The sequence below is a fragment of the Mastomys coucha genome, unplaced genomic scaffold, assembly GCF_008632895.1.
Source record: "Mastomys coucha isolate ucsf_1 unplaced genomic scaffold, UCSF_Mcou_1 pScaffold15, whole genome shotgun sequence".
In the NCBI taxonomy this organism is placed as follows: domain Eukaryota; kingdom Metazoa; phylum Chordata; class Mammalia; order Rodentia; family Muridae; genus Mastomys; species Mastomys coucha.
Window position 1 is genome coordinate 146,864,005 of NW_022196897.1, and position 15,490 is coordinate 146,879,494.

Sequence of the window (15,490 nt, forward strand, 5' to 3'; positions counted from 1 at the left end):
GTGTCAAGTGATGTGTGTAAGTGACTTCTGGCTAGAATTCCATAGCTTTACTGGCATTTTCCCTTCTCCCCCAAATTTTAAAGAATTTATTTTCTTTTAAAGGTATTCACAAATGTAACAAAACACAACAGGGAACTTGCCAGTTAAAACTCCTGAGATAAAAACAGTCCTGGGCAGTAAAGTGGCTGAACAGATAAAGGTACTTCCCCAAGCCTGATGACCTAAATTCTATCCCCAGACCCCACATTCAGGAAGGAAAGGATCAACTCCTCCACATATGCACCATAGCATTTGCACACATACATGTACACATAGTCACAAAATAAATGTATTTTTAAAAAAATATTCTCTGCCAGGCAGTGGTGGCACATGCCTTTAATCCCAGCACTTGGGAGGCAGAGGCAGGCAGATCTCTGAGTTCGAGGCCAGCCTGGTCTACAGAGTGAGTTCCAGGACAGCCAGAGAGATATACAGAGAAACATGTCTCAAAACAAAACAAAAAAAAAAAACAAAACAACAACAACAAAACACTTGGAAATCTATACTGACATGTTTGATGAATTCGATGAGGGTGGAACTGACAGAGAGTAGAAAAAAAATCTATGGAATTTTGGGGACAATCTTTTAGGACTTTTAGGATTACAGTGTACAGGATAAGGAAGGTTACATCTGAAGAGACTAAGGATTCAGAGTGTGAAGAGATTTAAAGGTAAAAGAAAGATACAGCTTTAAGTATCTAAAAGGCTGCAGATGGTTGGAAGACTTGCTATGCAAAGAAGGTGAATCAAAGTTCCTGAGTTAGACACTGGTTTCCTTTAAGGTAAAATATTCTTTTTTTGGGGGGGGGGGCGTTCCATTTGAGAGGTATTCTAGCAACCCTGTAAATAAATAAATAAATAAATAAATAAATAATCAAGCCAAAGTACAAACTGCTGCATCATTTTAAGTAATGATGCTAAGGACTGCTTTTTTTTCTGTTTAGAAAATTAAAACATTAAATATAAGTATATATGTGTATATGTATATATAATAGTTACTAGAAGAAAGTGATCCAATATTGTATTTTATTTGTACTACCTGTGAAAAAAGTAGATTGGCTTAGAAAGACATGAGAGTTTAGTGGCATTAGTCAGTCAAACCTTACTGACCTTGCGAAATGCTGGATTGTATGCTAACAGACACAGCACCGTCTTCGTTCATCTCCCCTTTCCCTCACCACAATGAGCTGGCTGGCAGGAGACAAGGACAGAAAAGGAAGCAGCTCATCTTTCATTCAGTGTGTTTGCTGCTTTCCACCACTAACACAATTCAGCACAGAACATTTGTGCCCATCACCATGGAGGCAATTGTAATGTCAAACCCAGAACTGTGAAATCACAAAACAAAAGACACATACAAAAGGTTCTGGAGCATGAGCAAGACAGCAGAGGTACCAGTAAGAAACACAATCTTTACAAGTTCTTTTCAAACAATTCAGATTTTTAAGTCTTTTTGTTCCTTTCAGAATATGAAGACAATTTCTGATTATTCCAAATTAAACTAATTTCTTCTGTTGACAGAAGCTATTAGATCCAAACTCCAGCTATCAGACTCAGTGGGAAATGAACTGCCTATCAGAGGCCATGCAATTATGAACAGACACCTTCATAATGAAGTGTGACTTTCACCTAAAATGTAGAAAGCAATCTTTGGCCTAGATCACCAACTATTTTGTTGTAAATCCTATCTTTCATGTACTATTAACTGTGCAGACAAACAAGTAAAAATGGTGCTAAGTGCTACTGTAAGTATCTAGTTTATTATCCATGAGAATTGAAAACGGGGAGTGGTGCCTAACGTGGCCAGAGGGGTCAGGGAACACTTCACTGGGGGCACCTCAGATAAAGCTGGAAAGGCCTGATAAAGAAAGAGAAGGTTCATTTTTTAGCAAAGGAACACAGCTAAATCCAGAAAATTCAGGGCTAGAAGTCTCAAGAATGCCTTCATTTCAGGACTGGTCTGAGAACTTAGGACCTGGAAGAGGTCACAGGCTTTGGCTTTTGGTGAAGGCCAAAAACTAGAAGCATTAAGGGGAAAAGTAGCTTTAGGCTGGCGCTGTTTACAATATGAAGCTAGGCAAGAGTGAAGGACCTTGGGTGGTGCCTGAGACATTTCAGGGAGTTACAGAGCTAGAGCATAGAGGGCTGAACCACAGGAGGTGAGGAAGTAGAGGCCATGGATAAGACTACTCACAGGAAACTTGGCTTAGAACAGACTGAGCTAACAGGAAACATAGGATCAAATTTTATTTTCCAGCCATAACCACTGATTTGAGCTCCAGAGTAACCTTTTTGAATTCTTCTTTTTACCTTATCTACTACATTGAAATCATATGCTGGCTTCCTCTCCACCCAGTCTTCATACAATGGCTGGATAGGATGGTCTTTTCAAAATATACATTGAGATAATCTTATCCATCACTCAAAGTGTATAAAGGCTTCCTGCTGCCCTTGGAGTAAGTCTCAACTCACTGCCAAGCCTGTAAGTTCTTGGATGATCTAGGCTCTGCTTCCCTCTCACCGTCTCACCACCTTTCCCTCCTACCTGCTTCAATTTTCTTCCTCTCCATCCCCCAACTGTAGCAGCCTAAGGGGAGGTCATATACAAAGATCTTCCTCTACCCCATGCCCAGGGGTTCTCTGCCAGCCACTTCATCTATGGCCTCAGTTGTGAGATTTTCCTAGTTCTCAGCACTACAGACTTAACTCATTTTTCTCTGTTGCCTGTTGTGTGGGCTTTAAAAAGAAACAATGTCTGTCTCCAGAGCTATTAGGACAGTTACTTCAGAAGGTATGTGAACAGCTATTCCTTCTGTCTCTCCTGACCTCTGCAACCACCCGCCTTCACCGGGAGCCAGCCTAAGGCTCTCCAGCCCTTCTCAATCCCTAGCTATCTAGAGAGAAGGACCCCTTCATTCTGTCTTGGCACCATACAGGTCCTGCCTGACTCTTCCTGGAGTCCTTTCACAACTCTGTATAAACAAACATTCTAACAACCAAACTCATTTCCTATCCAGTACATGCTTCTCCTCAATCTTTTCTTCTTTGAATTAACTCACCAGCTCCCATCCTAAGTCTGGTGCATAAAAGCCTCCTATTCATTCATTCATTCATTCATTCATTATCAGTCTCTGCCCTCATGCTGTTGGCCACTGACACCTGGGGGACAACTTAGGAAACCATGACTTAAACCCAGCAGGTATTCATAGGATTGTGTCTCCTCTTCCACACTATTTGGATTATAAATGAGCACAAAAATATCTATTATTTTTTGTCACTGAGGTCTCAGTAGCATTGTCTATTATATAAGCTAGTGCTTCTCTACTCATATAAGCTGAGTTTAAGTATCTGAGTGAAGGCAGAGGATAAAGTAGTAAAGAAGGATTAGGAATAGCCTAATGACACAGCCTCTATAGTTTACTAATCTTCACCAAGAAATTTTAAAATAGAGTTTCTTGTTAAAATAAAGTTTCTAATTTAACACTTATCATCTTCTCTTACTATTATTATAAAAGGTTATAAATGGATTAGAAATGAAAATGACTCGGAGGAGCAAGTTACTAGTAACTGGAGAAGCTGAGCCTGAGACTAGCCTCCCAGTCAAAGGCATTTCACTACAGCCTCTGGTCTCTCATATCACATTCCAGTGTTCTAGCACAGGTACTCTTGGCTGACACACAAAGGAGCTAGAATAAAGCCAAAAGATTAAGAAGCCTGGTAGAACTGATCAAAGACTGTGGAAGTCCTTAAGTATCAATCTGTGGAGTGTAACTTTCACCCAGCAGACAATGGGAAGCAATAATCCACTCCCACTTCCAAGTTCCCCAACAGTAAGTTGATACATTCTCCCTTCAAAGACCTCACTGTACTTTCTGCTCTTGACCACTAAGTGCCAAAGGCCCACCCACTTCAGAAACAAAACAGCTTTTACAAGGGCAAAACTTCTAGCCCTTTACTTTCCCGAAAGCTAGGACAAAGATCTATCTGGCTTTCACTACTCTGCCAAAGGAGTGAAGACTCACTCATAGGAACATACTGAATCAGTGAGAAATAATTCGCTCTAACAAAGTGACTTTTTTTTTTTTGAGGCATACCATACCTAGAAACCAAGCATACAGAGCCCTCAACCAGTAAGAACGTCCTTGGGCTGCTTCACAGCTTTTCTGCTAGTCCCTTTGTACTTAGCCATCCCAGAGTAAAGGAGACTAAGCCGCTGACCCACTCCACAGCGCTCCATCACCAACATCCCTGAAAAAGATATTCAGAAATGAGATGATGGTTGTCCAAAAGTCTTGCTAACTTGAGGTTAACTTCTTATTAAGGCCTCGCTAGTATCACTTAGGGTTCCACCTTCCCCACATACCAAGCCATATACATCCCATTACAACAGGCTACCTTACATTTTTTTATACCATTGTCTTAGTCACTGTTCTTTTGTTGTGAAACGAAACCATGACCAAGGCAACTCTTATAAAGGAAAGCATTTAATTTCGAACATGTTTGTAATTCCAGAGACTTAGTCCATTGTCATTAAACAGGGAACATGGGAGCAGGGAGCATGGAGGCAGCAGGCAGGCGCGGTGCTGGAGAAGTAGCTAAGTGCTATATCCTTAACCATAAGAAAAGAGAGAGAGAGAGCTAGAGAGAGGGGGGAGGGAGAGAGACAGACACAGACAGACAGACAAAAACAGACAGACAGACAGACAGAGACAGACAGGCACTAGACCTGGTATGGGCTTTTGACCTCAAAGCCCAGTCAACAAGGGCACACCTCTTAATCTTTCTAATCCTTTGAAAGAGTTCCACTCCCTAATGATTAAGCATTCATAGATGAGTCTACAAGACCATTCTTATCCAAACCACTATCATACAACCCTAGTTATGTAAGCATATTCTATGCTGAACACCCAATGAAGCATCTTTCAGAACATATTCCTGTCGTTAAGCACCATGTGACTGAATTTCTAATTATTTTAAATGTTCACTATGATCTCGAGTTCATTTTCAGCTATGCTTCCATAAAAGCAATCTATACCATACACTTCTTAAATTTTATTACAAAAACAAATTATCAAAAATAAGGAACTGGGCATTCTCGATGAGTGAGTCATTTTAAATAATTAAAGGCTAACACATAAGCACTAAAATGATCTGGAGCCTTGCCAAAGTTAATGATGTCTTAATAAACAAAATACATCAGCTATAGTTTGGTAGTTCACTCTTACTTGACCTTCCAGATGGTATAGCTCAAAGACAGAACACTTGTCTAGCATGTGTAAAGCCAGAGCTCAATCTCTGACACCGAAAGACAATCCTACTCTGATACACTTCATCCGAGCCAGCCTCCAAGCTATTCTTGCCTGATTATAAAGAACTGCCAAGTACAGTGTATATGGTAGAGAAGTGTTAAATATATATTCATAAGTTCCTCTCCTCCAGATAATCCCATATGATAAAGCCTGGTATCTCTTATTCTTAACATGGTTTTCATATATATCCTAGAAACACAGTAGTGCTTGCCACCACAGCAGACCATTTAAATTACAATAAAGTAGGCCAAAGCTGAATTCTCCTAGAGAACTTAACAACCAGTAGTACATCTTGTGTCATGCTTTTAACTTCCTCTTTTGGGCAGAATCCACCAATAATTTGAGGCTCCTATAGACTGGTTTAACACTCTTGACATCTTCCACTGCTGGGACCTCTTACCTCACTTCATTCACTTGAAACCTATGGAAATGTAAATGTCACTTTTATTTCCTCAGAGGAAGTAATGAAATGAGAGCCATACCCAAGCTTTATGAATACAAGGCTTGGGCTGAGCCTAGAGCATTTCTGTCTAAGTATCCCTAAGCTTAGGCCTGGAAGCTTCCAGTCTCCATACAAGCTAATCTTCTGCAAACCCAGACCTTGAAGACTTCAGCTTCCACCCTCTGTCTGCTAACCTAGACCTGGAATGTTTCAGCCTCTGAGACTTTTTGCTGAATAAGTTCACCCTTTCTCTTTCTGAACTCTGGCTGGATGGTTCAACTCAGCTGTTCTAACTCAAACTCCTCTCCAGCTAACTGACTGAAATTAGCTCATCTTGGCTTCTGACTAAATTGTTCTGCTTGGAAAGACTGCCTTGAAATCCACAAACTGAACTGGTCTGCTCTGAACTGAGCTCAACTGAACTGCATGAATCAAACTGCCTCTGGAACTGACTATCTTTCCCCTTCTCTGTTCTTTTAAGTAGCCTTTCTTTACTGTCTGCTCTCATAAGAGTTGAACAGATCCTATCTCTGACTTATTCTGTCAAATCTTTCTTTGATTCATCAACTTTGTCTGCACCTCAATTAGACGTCATTGCTTGGGATTAAAGGGGTGCCCTAAGGGCTTGTCTGCATTCCAGCCAGTTCATATCTTTGGATATGATCCCTTTCTGGAACAACCATATAGCTGAACTAAAATCCTCTACAGACCTAGCTTTTCCTTCTCTCAGCTCCGTAAATCCTGGCATGCTTCTAATGGCTTCTCTAACTCTAGGGACAGCCGAGACAACTCTTTGTTGCTCAGTGACTAAATCTCCTTGACTTCACCCATCTTCACTGAGTTCACATCAATGGTCAGTGTCTGTAGCAAAACACAGGAGTCTGTCATGCCCACTAAATAACTGATCCAACTCTTGAATATTCCATGCACATGTCCCTCTAGCCACATCCTGGTATTACTCCATCACTCCAAAACACTCAGCCCTTGACTTCATCAACACCTCTAGGCCTTTTCTCCTTGCAATGCAGCCTTGGCAGGCCATCTGTCATGTTATTCACTTTCTGACCAATACCCTCAGTGCACCTGCCTCACTGTCCTGCCACTCTGCCTTAACAAATTCCAACTCTGGCTCAGCCCAACCATATGCCTTCATTGCTCCCCAAATTTGGTGGTTAAATGCTACTGGTATCCCAATTAATCCTATCATCTCCTATCTCCATGCTGCCTAACAAGCATAGACATTGTTTCAAACTCATTCTCCATCCTTCTAACCTTAATTGGCTACCAAAACATCTTTTTCCTTTGGCCTTTTCCCACTTATTCTAAGCAAACAATTTCATTCTCTATTGGTTAATTTCAATTGTCAACTTGGTTGGATTAACAAACAAGTTGTCAGTGAGGCACACATTTGAGTGTGTCTGTGAGGGTCTTTCCAGAAATCATTAACTTCAGAGAAAGACTGTTGCTGAATACAGGCAGCACCATCACATGAACTGTAGTCTCAACTTAAATTAAAAGGGGAAATTAAAAGGAGAAAACCAGCTTTATGCCAAAATGCATCTTTCTTGGCTTCCTGACTGTGGACACAATGTGACCAGGTGCCTACTGTCACCATGCCTTCTCTCCATGAAGGACTATTATCCTTTCTTAAAGCTTAGCTCGCTTTTAGTCAAGTATTTGGTCACAGCAATGAAAAAAGCAACTAATAAAAAGAGGATGGAGGCTATTACACTCTCGCTCCCTCATAAGCCATCCCACTAGAAAATACAACTGTGCTCAGAGAGCTCATTATGAGGGCTGCCAATTTCATGATACCTGAGCAGGCCAGGCAATGGGGCCCACTGTTCATGTGATTATTTGACATAAGCTCCCTGGGGGTAAGCTTGCCTGAAGCAAGCAGCATGCGGTGGGTAACTTACTGATATGTTTACTTAGATTTATCTTATTTTATGCATATGAGTTTTACCTGCACATATTCTTGCATACCATTTATGTGCCTAACGCATGTAGAGGTCTGAAGAAGGCATTAGACTTCCTGAGGTTGTAGTAACAACAGATGGCTGTGAGCCACTATATAGATGCTAGGAACAGAACCCAGGGCTTCTGGAAGAGTAGCCAGTGCACCCAAACACTGAGCTATCTTTCCAGCCCCAGTGGGTAACTTTGTCGAAAAGGAAAATAGCCTCTTGTTAACTCTCTCCTCTAAAAATCTTAAAGACAGAGACAAGTTTTAAAAGAAGAAAGCTATCTTGCCTCACAATCATAAAACATGCTTAAATCCAAACTTAAAGTTATCATGAATACATAGAATAATTACATATTCCAATTTGAAACCAGAGTCAGGAAAAGAATACAAAATTATTAACTGCATGTCTTTCATTCCAACCAAGCCCTATTTGGGGTGAGATCACAAGCCTTCCTTCCTTATAATGGACACTGACTTTCTCCTGTGTGCAATTATGCTCCTCACAATGACCCTATGACATAAGAACTATTTTCTTCTACATTTACAGCTGAAAAAAAATTTTTTAAAGGACCAAGTGTTTGGGATGCACAGCTGTTAATCCTAGCACTCTAGAAGCAAAGGCAGATGGATCTCTGTGAGTTTGAAGTCAGCATGTTCCACATGTGAGTTCCAGGCCAGAAGGACTACAGAGTGAGGCACCCAAAGTCCAACTCTGGCCTCTATACTCACACAAACACTGTACACACACACTCATACAGGCATGTATATAATACACACACAAACATGTATATATATACACACACAAAGAAAAAAAATTCCTAGAATTACATAAGATTATAACACAAATGTTCTATCTTTAGCTCTCATATATCCTTAAAAACACAAACATTAGCAGTAATTAAGTATAAAGATATCAGTATCCCTCATGTTCATGCTAAAGGGTAGAGATTATTAAAACCAAAGGCTGAAAGATCATGTGAATTAATATCCTAACTCTAGCCAGGCCTGGTGGCTCACTCCTTTAATTCCAGCACTCAGGAGGCAGAGGCAAGCAGATCTCTGTGAGTCTGAGGCCTGCCTGGTCTACAAAGGGCGTTCCAGGAGATCCAGAGCTGTTATATAGAGAAATGCTCTCTAGAAAAACAAAAACAAACAAAACATCCTAACTCTACTACTTTCTCAACTGTGTTACTTTAAAGTTACCTTTTTAACTGTGTTACTTTCAACTCCATTTCCTCAACTACAAAAGAAATAGTAACTTAAATGTCATTGCACCTTACCAGGGTCTCCCAATGTGTGACTATACTTAGCTGTGGACCTTGTACTTAATAAATCTCAAAAAAGTTAGATATTATAATCATTATTCAATGTGCTTGAAACATTAACCTACAGGATCCTACAGAGAAAGCTGCACACCATGACCAAGGCAAAACTGTCCTCACACACATACATCTTGTAATATATTGGCAAAGAGAAAATAAAGAAGGAAAGAAACATATAAATGAAATTCTTAGGGCTTTAGTGAAGTCCAAACAGGAAATGCATATGCGAATGAGAAGGAAGCTACTATACAAGGGACCATCAGTAATGGCCACTCTGAAGAAAGGCTCTTCCTAAGAATGCCAGATATAGAGAAGGATTATACAAACGAGGAGGAGAACCTGGATATTCGAGTGGATATTTGAGGAATGGAAGGTGTTTAACCTGACAAAAACAAGCAATGAGCAGGGACTGGAGCAGGCAGTAGGAGCTGGGTGGCACCTCAAAGTATTCATAGATGTGAATCTTCAGTACAGTACGTAGCCATTCAACAAAGAGGTGGTCTGCCCTTGACTTTTAACTAATTTACCCTGGCTTCTGTGGAAGAAGCAGGTGAGAGTGAGGCCAGAAGACCAGCTAAGAGGCATCAACAGTCATCCAGCTGAGAAAAGAGAATGCAAGATTAGGAAGGAACAATACTTGAAATATTCTGGGGTGGCTTGAGGGATGCGTCAAGAATGAAGATAACAGATGTGGAAGTTTGAGAGGGAGACTGAAAGACCAAATTGGGGGTTTTGGATTTAGCTCAGCTATAAATGATTAGTTAGCAAACACAAGGCCCCGAGTTAAATATCAATAACATGAAACAGGAGTGGAGGGAGCAGGCAATTTGTAGACGTGAAGTTTTGTAGACATGTGAAGTTTGAGATGAGGCAGAAAGCAAAGACAACAGGGAACTTTGATAGATGAAAATGCAAGCCTCAAGCCAGAGAGAGAGAGAGAGAGAGAAAGAGAAAGAGAGAGAGAGAGAGAGAGGCTTTAATGAGGAAGTTGTCTCCATGTAGAGCATAGTAAAGACTTGGGTGAGTCTAACTGGGGTAGGAATACAATGAGAGAAGAGAAAATGCTGAGTGAGAAAAGAAATGATAATATTGAGTTATGGTGGTTACATGCTTTAATTCCCAGAATTTAGGAAACTGAAGCAAGAGTATTACAAGCTCAAGGATTTCCTAGGCTATACAGTAAGTTCAAGGGCAGCCTCAGCTATACGTCAAGACTGTCTCAGAGGAAGAGAGGGAAATCTAAAACTGAATAGGATTAAGCAACCTCTACAAAAGCACACAGACTTGCACTCAAATACATTTGCAACAAATGTCCATTGAAGAATAAATTTTAACATATCCCTATAGTCCCTCAGCAGAATAAAATTTCCATCTAGGACACATACACTATACCACTAAGTTCTTACATATTTAAAACATAAGCATCAAAAGTTTTTCTAAGGTCTCTGGGCTGTATTGTTCTGGGAAAGGTTCAGAGAAAACAGCAAATCTTTTCCTCCCAAAACTCATTAAAAACAAAAGTAGCCTATCTGATGTTCAACCTATAAGAATTTTACACTCAAAAATAAAATTTTCCCCATCCTTACTTACTACAGATGTTTTCTCCTGAAAGATGAAGCCCACACTTTCAAACAGTTCAAAGGTCACACAAGAGATGAAAACTGCTCAAAGGTCAAGGATTAATTATAAAATGTTTAGGAAGAAAAAAAAACCAAGCAAGTAAGTGCACCTCCAAAGCCATCCAAAACTGATAAGCAGAGAGATGAAAAGGACAGGACTGCCAAGAAAGGAAGCAACTCTAACAGCTACCCCCAGATGAAGACATCAAGGCTGCAATCACACCTTTGGGTATCTGTGGATGTAAAAGGCTCACCGTGCTCTGAAGGCTTAGACTACCACTAACAACTACCAAACTGGGATGCTCTAGACCGCTCCAAAATTTCCAGTGTGACAAAAAAAAAAAAAAGGGTAACACATAAGAAGGAAAGCCAGCAACATTTGTCAAGAATGTTTCTTCCTGAAACTATTCAAATTAAATTAAGGTTTTCTTTTCTTTTCTTTCTTTCTTTCTTTTTTTCTTTAGATTCATTGATTTTCTTATTTTGTGTGTATAAGTGTTTTGTCTGCATGTACATATGAGCATTAGATGTGTGCCTGGTACAGATGGAGGTTAGAAAACTGTGTCAGTTCCCTTGGGGCTGGAGTTATAGATGGTTCTGAGCTGCCAACTGAGTGCTGGGACTCAAACCTTGATCTTCAAGAGCAACAATTGTTTTTCATTGTTGAGCCAACTCTCCAGCCTTTTTTTCTAATTTTATTATTTTTATTTTATGTGTATGGATGTTTTGTCTTTTGGGCATATCTGTGTACTACTGTGTTCCTGGTACCCACAGAAGCCAGTGGAAGGCATTGGATCTTCTGGACTGGAGTTGTAGATAGTTGTCCATGCCGGTGCTGGAGATGGAACCTGGTCCTCTTCTGAAGAGCAGCCAGTGAGTGCTCTTAGCTGCTAAGCTGTCTCTCCAGCCTGAGGCTGTCATTCTTTTTAAGATACTAAAGCTCACTTTGTACAATTCGTCTAAGATATATTAACAAGAGGAATATTACAGAGTTTAAAAATGTGTTACTCCACCTCATGATATAACTACTTAGAAGTCTACCAGCAGGGCTGGTGAGATGGCTCAGTGGGTTAAGAGCACCGGTTAAGAGGTCCAGAGTTCAAATCCCAGCAATCACATGGTGGCTCACAACCACCCGTAATGAGATCTGACACCCTCTTCTGGTGTGTCTGAAGACAGCTACAGTGTACTTACATATAATAAATCTTTAAAAAACTGTTTGAAAAGAAGTCTACCAGCAATGTCACATGAATAGATGGACAACTAGCATCCATCTCTACTCACTGAGCAAGTGCTAAATATCTACGGTGGAGCAGGAGCAGTTCTAAGCCCGAGGATACTCAGTGAGACAGGGCCTCAAGCTGCTGAGATAGCAAAGGACACAGACAATAAACCAACAAATAAATACTACCAAGTGGTGATAAGCACAGCAGAGAGTGGAAGGCAGAGGGTGATGTGATCTTGTAGAGTTGTTGGGGAAGTCCTGCAGACCTAAAATTAAGGAAACCCATCTTAACTTTCCAGTATCTAGGCCAGCTGAGTACACAGAGGAAGCAGAAGTGCAGAGGCAGCGAGGCTGGAGTAGGGCTGAAGTTCTTAAGAAGAGCAGAGATTGATTTGGCCAGGCTGGAGACAGGTAGCCCAGTAGGCCATAGAAAGGACTGAAGGAGACGTTACTGGAGGGCAACAAGCACAGAACTCCTGAAACCAGCATTTCTTTTCTTTTCTTTTTTAAGTTTTTAAAGGGAAAATAATTGCTCATAAAAGCAAGACATGCCCCTCATAATCTATTTATAAATGGAAGGAAAAGTATACAATAAAACTCATATAGGCTGGTAGCACTTTGAGAGAGAGAAAAAAGAAAAGAAATATACTTGGGAACAAAAGACTGAAAAAGATAAATGCCAAACAAGTTTACTAGTGTTTGTGAGTTATAAGGATTTTTTTTTCACCTTACGCTTTTGTTACTCAAATTTTCTGCATTAAAATCAGAGACAGAAAAACAGAGATGGTTCCACGCAAGTGCTCATACATGCACCCTCCCTCCCTCTCTCTCTCATACACACAGACACAGACACACACACACACACACACACACACACACACACCACACCACACCACACCACACCACACCACACCACACCCCATACATCCCAATTATGGACAAAGCTAGTCTGAAATCTTACTTAAACTGAGGGCAAAAAACAACATAGGGAACTTTTTCTTTTCCAAAAAATTACCACACTTCCCATGCAATGTTTGCCTGTCATGAACCACTGCACAAATCAAGCACGGCCCAATGTATCAAGGTCACAAAACTAACTTGGTTAATGTTTATCATTACACAGCAGCTCTGTCCCTTAAAGCTGCTTTGATACCATCTCTCCAAGGCACACACATACAAAGGCCCTTTTGCTCATTTCCTAAGTCTCTTTGATACTTCTTTGCTGTTTCTGGATTTTTCCACTGTATGTCTCTTAGAAGCAAATTAAGCTCGAATCAGTTGTTCCAGCTAATGAAGTGTGCTCTTGGCCCTTTTCTCCTCGTTTGAGAATTATCCGGCAAGCTACCAATTATTTTAGAACACATTTCTGTTAGTTTTGAAATATTGCGATACTAAGTTACCACAAACAAAAAAATAAATCAAGACAGCAACATATGAGAACATGTATATATATATATGGAAGTGCCGTATTCTTTCTTAATTAAAAAATGTGTGGATGCCTCATGAATAAACATTTTAGGCTATCTAGATAAATATATGTGTTGGCATGACATCCATAAAGGCAGAAAGAGCATACCTTCTTTTCTGTACCCCACCCCCCGGTGTCACATAACAGTTTCTCACAGGACACACTACCACAGCAATCACTGTTCACAACTCCGAATGCCTCAAGCTCTCAGACACTTTCCACCCTAAGCCCCACACCCCACCCACTCCTCAATCACCTCCAACAGGTTTCTCTCAATGAAAACCCCAAACTGGGGAGGCTTTACAAGTCCCGAGCTCTGCCCACACGCTCATCTGGGCGTCCTAGAACGCTGGGGGTTCCCGCGTGGGCAGGGAGGCTTCCACTGTACCCCTGAGCGGTTCGAGTCCCGACGCTCGTTGCACCAACCAGAGGCACGGGTGCCAGCCGCCCGCGGGAGGGCGGACACACGTACCCACGGCCAGGGCCCCCACCTCCAGCCCGCTCCGGCTCCTTCTGCAACTCTGCCCAGCACCGACCACCCCGACCTGGACTCCCGGGCGTGGAGCCCACGGCGAGCGCGGCGCTGACAGATGGGGAAGGCGGGACATCGGGGGGAAGGGGCGGGGCCGCTCTGAGCGGGGGTGCTGGCGGCTGACAGGGCCGGGCGGGAGCCGGGCCTGGCGGGAAGGCGCTCGCAGACACACAGGGGGCTGCCAAGCAGGGAGACACACAGACGCCGGGGACTGACAGCTGTGGGGACGATGGGCCTCGGCGGGCGCTCACCTGGCGGCGGCGACGGTGGCGGCACCCGCGGCCCGGCTGCTCTCCCCACGCTGCGGGCCTCCCTCCCTCCCCGGTGGCGGCCGGCCGGCCGGCACAGGCCCCGCGGAGGCGGCGGCGGAGGCGGCGACGCCGGCGACGCCAGAGCCAAGGGCTGCTTCTGCGGCGAAGACGAGCGGCACCAACTGACTCCCGGCCGCTCGGCCAAGCTCGGTGGCACTCGGAGGCGTTCGGCTCCGGTCGGCCCTCCTCGACTCGGCTGGGGGCGTGGCTCGCCCCGCCCCGCCTCCGCCCAGGTCGCCTCTGGCGCTAGGAGGCGGGGCTTTGGGAACGGGCGCAAGCCCCTTGACGTCGAGGGGAGCGGACCTTACCCAGAGCGCATGCGCCGGTCGGCTGCGGGCCAGCGTTATTCGTGTAGGGGGCCAGCGGGAACAGGGGAGGCGGACAACCGGGCGGATGCTGAGGCCCTAAGCAGTTCCCGGCCTTTGTGCGCCGCATCCTGGTCTTTCTTGAGGGCCACCTAAGGAAGGCCACACGAGGTTAAACTTTCAAAAGGATGTAGTCTGGGCAAGGGTCCCAGACCCGTGCGACCTCTCTCTCCAGGACAGTGTTTCCAAATTAGCAACATGGGAGTTGTTTTTTAACACCACTTAAGGGTTCATGGCAGGTTCTAGTATCTTGTTTATTCAAAGAAATAGTAGCCGAAACGAATTTATGATCTCTGACTCTTTAACATTGTCTTAGGAGAGTGAAGCTTTCAAATACTTGTTCCCTTCATTTTCACAGCTGCTGTTGGCCTGGGATTAAAATGTTGTTTCATGTTCCAAGCATCTTTTCACAACAGAACCTAAATCTGTGGCAAATATGTTCAGAAAGTGGTCCTTACCCTTCGGATCCAGATTGACAAACAGCTCTGAAGACTGAGCGGGTCCCAATCCCAAATTTGTTTATATCGAATACCAATTGGCCACAATCTCTCATCCACAAAAGGCAACAAAATATTAGGATTATATAGAATGAGTGAGAAGATTAAATGGCAGTCTATATAAAGCTTCCTGCACTTTATCTTGGTGTTTATTAAGTGAGGCTGAATTTGTAGCTGTGTATGAGATGGCCTACACCTATAATCTCACTGAAAGAGGCTGAAGCAGGAGGACGGCAAGTTTGGGATCAGACTGGGATACATAGCAAGTTCCAAATCAGTCTGGACTACATAGTAAGACCCTGTCTCAAAGCACAAAACAAAAAAGCTGAGTTTATCACAGTCAGTAAATATACGTTTTAAGTGTGAGTAATGTGTCAAACTTAACATGTCCAGAAT

At 42.6% G+C, this 15,490-nt stretch overlaps 1 protein-coding gene and 1 long non-coding RNA gene across 10 annotated transcripts in view; one reads left to right on the forward strand and one right to left on the reverse strand.

The window, feature by feature from the left end:
• Zhx3 (zinc fingers and homeoboxes 3) overlaps nt 1-14,290 on the reverse strand; it is a 121,198-nt gene extending 106,908 nt beyond the window's left edge. For 4 of the 9 annotated variants that reach the window (XM_031372610.1, XM_031372602.1, XM_031372605.1 and 1 more), the window contains exon 1: nt 1,149-1,567. The gene's annotated coding sequence lies outside the window, so the exon portion shown is untranslated. Of the gene's footprint in view, nt 1-1,148; nt 1,568-4,137; nt 4,264-13,645; nt 13,924-14,172 lie in introns of those variants that run through there. The other 5 variants (XM_031372608.1, XM_031372607.1, XM_031372612.1 and 2 more) reach the window with 5 other exon arrangements.
• On the forward strand, nt 1,388-11,134 carry LOC116091322. Its single transcript, XR_004119007.1, has 2 exons — nt 1,388-1,429; nt 10,673-11,134. It is a non-coding gene; the product is annotated as an uncharacterized LOC116091322 (long non-coding RNA).
• Nucleotides 14,291-15,490: the final 1,200 nt, after the last annotated feature.